This window comes from Geotrypetes seraphini, chromosome 5, assembly GCF_902459505.1.
Source record: "Geotrypetes seraphini chromosome 5, aGeoSer1.1, whole genome shotgun sequence".
Taxonomy (NCBI): Eukaryota; Metazoa; Chordata; class Amphibia; order Gymnophiona; family Dermophiidae; genus Geotrypetes; species Geotrypetes seraphini.
This window is the reverse complement of record NC_047088.1, coordinates 40,407,006-40,415,007: the sequence shown is the minus strand read 5'-3', so window position 1 is coordinate 40,415,007 and position 8,002 is coordinate 40,407,006. Positions and strand designations below refer to the sequence as shown.

Below are 8,002 nucleotides of genomic sequence, written 5' to 3'. Positions count from 1 at the left end.
CGAGCTCCATTAAATAGTTTGGTGTCGTCCGCAAATTTTATTATCTCGCACTTCGTTCCTGTTTCTAGATCATTTATGAAGATATTAAATAACAGCGGCCCGAGCACCGAGCCCTGCGGGACACCACTCGTGACCCTCCTCCAGTCGGAGTAGTGACCCTTCACTCCTACCCTTTGTTTTCTACCCTCCAACCAGTTTCTGATCCATCTATGTACGTCTCCTTCCACCCCATGGTTCTTCAGTTTCCGGAGTAGACGTTCATGGGGCACCTTGTCAAAGGCTTTTTGGAAATCTAGATATATGATGTCTATGGGGTCTCCTTTGTCCATCCGTTTGTTGATCCCTTCGAAGAAGTGCAATAAGTTCGTTAGGCACGATCTTCCCTTGCAGAAACCATGCTGGCTGGTTATCAGAAGTTCATTTTTTTCAAAATGTTGATCGATGTTTTCTTTTATCAGTGCTTCTGCCATTTTCCCCGGAACCGAAGTCAGGCTCACCGGCCTGTAGTTTCCCGGGTCACCTCTTGATCCCTTTTTAAAGATGGGCGTAACGTTGGCTATCTTCCAATCTTCCGGGATCTCGCCTGTTTTCAGGGATAAGTTGCAAATTTGCTGCAGTAGTTCCGCTATCTCCTCCTTTAATTCCTTCAGAACCCTTGGATGTATGCCATCCGGACCCGGGGATTTGTCAGTTTTTAGTTTTTCTATCTGCCTACGAACGTCCTCAAGGCTCACTTCTATGGATGTTAATTTTTCTGCCTGACTTCCGTTGAAGAATTGCTCAGGTTCCGGTATGTTGGACGTGTTTTCGTTTGTAAATACAGACGAGAAGAACATGTTAAGCCTTTCTGCCACTACCTTCTCCTCCTTCACCACTCCCTTCCTGTCTCCGTCGTCCAGCGGTCCCACTTCCTCTCTAGCCGGCTGCTTCCCTTTAACATATCTGAAGAATGGTTTGAAATTTCTTGCTCCCCTGGCTAGCCTCTCTTCATACTCTCTTTTGGCTTTCCGAACCTCACGGTGACATTCTTTTTGATGCTTCTTGTGCTCTTTCCAGTTCCCCTCAGTTTTGTCCTTTTTCCATTTCTTGAATGATTTTTTCTTATTGCCTATCGCTTCCTTCACTGTTTTGGTTATCCACGCCGGGTCTTTTGTTCGATTCTTTTTACACCCCTTCCTGAATCTGGGGATATACAGATTTTGCGCCTCGCTCACCATGTCCCTGAAGAAGGACCAGGCATGATTTACCGTTAGCCATGTTTTGGAAGTGTTCCTAAGTTTCTTCCTTACCAATTCCCTCATTGCTTCGTAGTTTCCTTTCCTGAAGTTAAAAGTTGTCGCAATGGATCTCTTGCCTTTTGACACTCCTACCTCAACCTTGAACTTGATCATATTATGATCGCTGTTTCCCAACGGTCCCACTACTTCTACTTCCTTTGCAGGTCCCCTTAACCCATTTAGGATTAGATCCAGAGTGGCATTTCCTCTCGTCGGTTCTCTAACAAGCTGTTCCATGAAACAATCCTGTGTAGCTTCCAGGAATTTTGTCTCCCTAGCGCATTTCGAGCTTCCAAGCCTCCAGTCTATCCCAGGGTAGTTGAAGTCTCCCATAATAACCGTGTTGCCGCTTTTGCATTCACGCTTCATCTCGGCTTCCATTTCCTCATCGATATCTCTGGTTTGCCCCGGTGGGCGATAAAATAGGCCCATCTTTATTTCAGGCCCTTTCCTTCCCGGTATTTTAACCCATAGAGATTCCGGCTTGCTGGCCGTCTCTGCTGTGTCCATTTGTGTGGATTGTATGCCTTCTTTTATGTATAGGGCTATTCCACCTCCTTTTTGTCCTGTTCTGTCCTGGCGATAGAGCTTGTATCCCGGTAGTGCTGTATCCCATTTGCTTTCCTCATTCCACCATGTTTCAGAGATTCCAATAATGTCGATGTCTTCTGCGTTGGCCAAGGCTTCTAGTTCCCCCATTTTGTTTCTTAGGCTCCTTGCATTAGCATATATGCATTTTAGATCCTGGTATTTTGCTGTCCTCCTTTCTTTTCCCTGTGCTTCGGTCCATAATTTCTTCTCTTTTGCTGCAGACACTGTAACCACTTCTTCTGGGTTAGTCGACTCCTGCAGTTTGTCCCTTGTTCCTTCCCAGCCATTTTTCCCCTCGGTATCTTCACAGGATACCGTCTTCCGAATCGTCGACCCTTTGTCAACTGTCGGCTTTCCCCTTCTTCTTAGTTTAAAGCCTGTTCTATTCCTCTCTTGACGTTGTTTGCTAGGAGTCTAGTTCCTGCTGCGCTCAGGTGCAGTCCATCTTTCCTGTATAGCTACACAATACTACACAGAGTATCAAATAGGGTAAAATTTGTCATAGGAGTTATAAATATTACCTGGAGTTTTGACATAATTCAACAGTATAGGGCAATGCAGTATAGAGCAGTGGTCTCAAACTCATGGCCCGGGGGCCACATGCGGCCCGCCAGGTCCTATTTTGAGGCCCTTGGTATGTTTATCATAATCACAAAAGTAAAATAAAGTTTCTTGATCATATGTCTCTTTAGTTATAAATTACAATATTATTATTAAGACTTAGCCAAAAGGAAATATTTATAAACTATAAAGAGTTTTACCTCATACAAAATTGTTATTTCTTTAATAAGACATTAACTATTTTTTCTGAGGCCCTCCAAGTACCTACAAATCCAAAATGTGGCCCTGCAAAGGGTTCGAGTTTGAGACCACTGGTATAGAGTGATGCAACAAATCAGAGATCATTATTAACATAAGTTGTACATATACATAAAGTTATCAACATGTTACAGCAGTATGAGTAATATAGCAAATAGGATCCCGATTCTCAAACAACTGTCTTTGTTCCTGTTGGCTTCTATTTTTAGTCTGCATTTCATAGAGTCACTGGTAGGGATTTCTTGAAAAACCATGTTTTTAGGTTTCTCTGAAATACATTGTATACGTTGGTTGTGCGAATATCAACGGACTCTTTGATTCCCCTTAGTGGGAATTCCTTTAGATCCTGTGATTCAAGAATTACAACAATTCACAAATTAGCCTTTCCTTCTCTGAAAGGTATTAAATGCACTGGGAAGCTTAGTAAATCTTTTACTTTTAAATTGGTGAGAATTTGGAATGGACTTCCAGATTCTCTAAGACTGGGAGATCAAGTATTTCAATTTCGAAAAAGTTTAAAAACCTGGTTGTTTTCACAATAGTTACTTTCATTCTAGCTGTCGTATAGTAATTTTAAGCAATTCAACATACTTGTTTTAAACTTTTTCCTTCCATCTAATCTAATCAATTTCTGTTTTTATCCCACAGTTTTTACTTGTTATGTTTCATTTTTTTTTTTTTTAATCTTTATTGATTTTTAATCTAAAACAGTGTCATACAAATGAACAAACAATAGGATTACATAAATTACACTAATATCTGTACAGGTAACATATATATCATTCAAGATTTTTAGTTATCCTACATATAATAATAACATAATATAACAAAATATATAATATAAATAAAGAATAAAGTTACCCAAATGTCCCCATTTTTTAACGAACTGTAAACCTAGTCGAGCTCCTTAGGGAGTAGATTTGGTATATAAAATGAAGATTATATTAGATTAGTTCCAAGCTTTTGCTATTTGATAGTTACCGGTAAATGATTTGCTGTGCTGTGTTTTATATTTTCCACTTTTCAGAGTTGGGAATGATAGGAATAAGTTGTTAGGGTCGCTAGTGCTGTTTAGCACTGTCTTCATCGGGACAGGCAGTCCCGCAGCAGCCCGACCCAGCCAGCTGAGAGGGTCCTCCGGGGAGCCTTGATATTCGGTGCAGCTGCCGAGGGAGCCTGTCGCTAGTGCTGTTTAGCACTGTCTTCATCGGGACAGGCAGTCCCGCAGCAGCCCGACCCAGCCAGCTGAGAGGGTCCTCCGGGGAGCCTTGATATTCGGTGCAGCTGCCGAGGGAGCCTGTCGCTAGTGCTGTTTAGCACTGTCTTCATCGGGACAGGCAGTCCCGCAGCAGCCCGACCCAGCCAGCTGAGAGGGTCCTCCGGGGAGCCTTGATATTCGGTGCAGCTGCCGAGGGAGCCTGTCGCTAGTGCTGTTTAGCACTGTTTTCATCGGGACAGGCAGTCCCGCAGCAGCCCGACCCAGCCAGCTGAGAGGGTCCTCCGGGGAGCCTTGATATTCGGTGCAGCTGCCGAGGGAGCCTGTCGCTAGTGCTGTTTAGCACTGTCTTCATCGGGACAGGCAGTCCCGCAGCAGCCCGACCCAGCCAGCTGAGAGGGTCCTCCGGGGAGCCTTGATATTCGGTGCGGCCGCGGTACGCGGCCCGCGGTCGCGAGCCTCGGGTCGCGAGCCGAAGGGGCGTGGCTAAAGGGGTTAGCCCCTTTTGAGCCCCTTCGGAGCCTAAGAGGAGCAGGGAGCAGGACTACCATCTCCTCAGCATGGGTAAGAGGAAAGCCAAGGCAATACCATCTGCTGCAACAACAGGCCCGATGGATCGCCATCTTGTGGTTCCCGTCTTACCTCCTGTAGAGGAACAGGTAACTTTTAATATTCAAGCTGTCTCCTTATCCTCTGGGGAACCAACAGCACCTCCTCAACCATCATATTCCCTACGGTTAGAAGAATCTCCTTCCCCTTTCAAGGAAGGAATAATTTCTTCTTCCCTTCAATCATTGTCTTTATCTGGTCTGGAGGTTTCAGGACAGTCCCTGGGGCAGGCTAAAGAACTAACCCCAGTGCAGATGAGTACTGGGCAAAGCTCGGATGTTCTTCCCAGGGATAAAGTGATCACTCTTAATGATGTTTGGCTTAGTATTAATAGAATAGAGTCATCTTTACAAAAAACCGTTTTGAATTTATGTCAATTTTCATCTGATGTAACTGTGAAAATTAAAGAACAAAATGATAAAATTGGAGAAACAGCTGTAAAGGTTGAAAAGTTAGATCAGGCAGTGGGTAATTTACAAGCTAGTGCTGTTTCTAATATAAAGGATAGTATGATGTTACATGCTAAATTAGAAAAAATGGAAAATGCTATTAGAGTTAAGAACCTTCGTTTGTTAAATTTTCCTACCACACACTACCTTTCTTCAATGGAACTCTTGAAAATGTATTTGAGGGAGATATTACATTATAGTAAAGTGGAGACCTTTGAGGTCGATAATCTATACTACATTTCAAGAGATTCCAAAGAAAAGGTAGAGGAAGGTGGAATGGATAGAATAGTAACACCTGAGAGTTTGAATGTGTCACAGTTTTTGGAGTCATCTAAAGACATAATTGAAAAACGAGCAACTCTTCTCGTGACCTTCAAGACAGAACTTGAGAAACAAGATATTTTGAAATTATATTTCCTGAAAAAACAAGAGATGTTTTGTGGTCAACGGGTGGTTATTTTTCCAGATGTCTCTAGACAGACCCAATTTAAGAGGAAACAGTTCCTCCAGCTAAAGCAAAAGGTTTTGGCAGTTGGAGCTACTTTCTTCTTAAAATTTCCATGCAAATGCCTAATATCATATGGAAATGAGAAATATGTGTTTTTTGATCCAGCCCAGGTGGAAGATTTTATTAAAGAGAAACCTTTGTTGAAAGTTTAATTTCTTATATTTAGTATATTTTTGGAGGATGATGTTCAATATATATAAATAGCCATTTGCCTGTTCCTAGAGAGTAGATAGAAATATTTCTTTTGATGTTTTATTTGCACTGGCGATCAGTTTTAATGTGGACTAGGACATGGTTGAATTAGTTTCCTTATTATTATGTTAATTCCCGTTGGGAATTTACATTGTATTTTTTACTTTGTGTTCATTCATGCATGTTTGTTACAAAGATATTGTAATGAATAATCTAATAAATAAAGAATTAAAATAAAATAAAAAGTTGTTAGAGTTCTGTTGGTCCGCCAGATCTACCTAATAGCTTTGTAAATCTGGGCAAGCTATCTGTGGGGTCTCCATATAGCGTTTTGAAAGCTAGGCAGCATAATCTGAAATGATTGTTTCGCTATTTGTAATCAGTGTAGGTCCATGAGTAGTGATGTGACATGGTTGAATCTTGATGTGTAGTTTATGAGTTTAGCTGTTGTATTTTGTATTAAATCCATGACCCTTTATTTGCTATGAGCATTAACCTTGGTGTTTCCCACATTCCATATATACTGACCTGACTTTTCATGGATTTTCCAGATTCTCTAACTGGCGCTTGTTGTCGGAAGCTGCCTTACAAGCGGCTATGATGTACCGGATGTGATTCCAAAAGGGTGGGTCGTCCAGGCCGCAGGTTTTTGGGAATGGGTGAAACAACTGACGAGTTGCCTGAGAATCCTGTAGTGAAAGAAGAGGCAACTGAGGAACAGCAGGAAGATGAGCTGCCACATGCAGAAGTTGTGGATATATTTCAGGAAGGCCTGGCAATGACAGGGTAAGACCCTTTGCTTTTTGACTTAACTATCCAGGTTACATCAGAGGAAATAAATTCACAGATTGCACTGGAGTATGGTCAAGCAATGACTGTGAAAGTATGCAATGGAGATGGAGAAATAATGCTGGTTATCGTTATACAGAATGCCACCATTTTTGATTTAAAAAAAAAAAAGCAATCCAGAGATTTGTGCAGCTGAAGCAGGATCGCGAAGGAGGTGTGTAGCACATTAGTATGTGTGGCGGACGTACCAGTTAAGTTTTGCTGGAAAGAAGCTGATAGAAGACAAGAAGAAAACCTAAAGAGTATGGAATTAGAAACAGAGATGAAGTGGTCTTTGGAAAAAAGTTAAGGAAGATGTGGCATGGATAGGAAAATAAGAAAGCAAAAGAACATTTGGCACAAGGTTCTTCTTGCGATGTACTAAATGACCTGAAGTTTCCAGCTATGAGGTGGCAGTTGACAAGCCAGACCTGTGGCTGTCCTTTCATCACCACAATATGTTAACTTATCACCACTGGACATAAAGGAGAGCATTGTTTATTAGACTATATACTGACTTTCATTTCTACATCTGCGTATTTTAAATGAACTAAAGGTGTGAATAAGGAAAGACTTTGGTCAGCCTGGCAATGCTCTGAGCAATATTTAATATAGTACAGTATATAGATACAAAGAAAATTATAACTTGAGTATATTTAGAGCCTTATAAGAGAAGCAGAAAAGCTTAGGGGATTGGAATAGTTTCCGGCCACCGATTGCGGCAAGAGCCTTGAAAATCAATGAAAACATCACTTAAATACATTTTTCACTGAGCTTGGGCACCTACCAGCACCTAAAAAAACCCAGCATCTTTAGAGACTCAGGGCCAATCTTTTTCTCTGAAGGTCTCTTTGGGCTCCTTTTACAAAGGTGCGCTAGCGTTTTTAGTGCACACACAGGATATTAACCTCCATAAAGGGTGCACGTCTCAAGCAATTGGTATTGGAGCCCACAAGGGACCAGGCGTTACTAGACCTAGACCGTTCTCAACAACGGAGATAGCGTCACGGAAGTCTCAGTAGGAGACACACTGGCCTCCAGCGACCATAATATGGTATGGCTCAACCTCAAGAAAGGTTTCCCTAAGACAAACACAGCAACAAGGGTTCTCAACTTTAGAGGCACAGACTTCAACCGCATGGGAGATTTTGTCCATCAGGAGCTACATAAACAAGCAATATCTGACAATGTGGAGGATATGTGGTCGTCTCTGAAGTCCATCCTACACGAAGCAACAGACCGATACATAAAGACCCCAATGGTTCAGTAAAGAAGGAGAAACAAAAGACCCCAATGGTTCAGTAAAGAAATTTCAGACCTAGTTAAACAGAAAAAAGACGTATTTATCACCTACAAACATTTAGGCAGAGATGGGGCGAAAGAGGACTATCTAGACAGATCTAAAGCTGTCAAAACAGCAGTCAGAGAAGCCAAACTCCGAATGGAGGAAGAGCTAGCACGGAAAATTAAGAAAGGGGATAAATCTTTCTTCAGCTATATTAGTGACAGGAAA

The 8,002-nt window shown here is 42.0% G+C and overlaps 1 pseudogene; it reads left to right on the top strand.

Annotated features, from left to right (window-relative positions):
• The first annotated feature begins 6,418 nt into the window (after positions 1 to 6,418).
• Positions 6,419 to 6,819, top strand: LOC117361445 (annotated as a pseudogene).
• Positions 6,820 to 8,002: the final 1,183 nt, after the last annotated feature.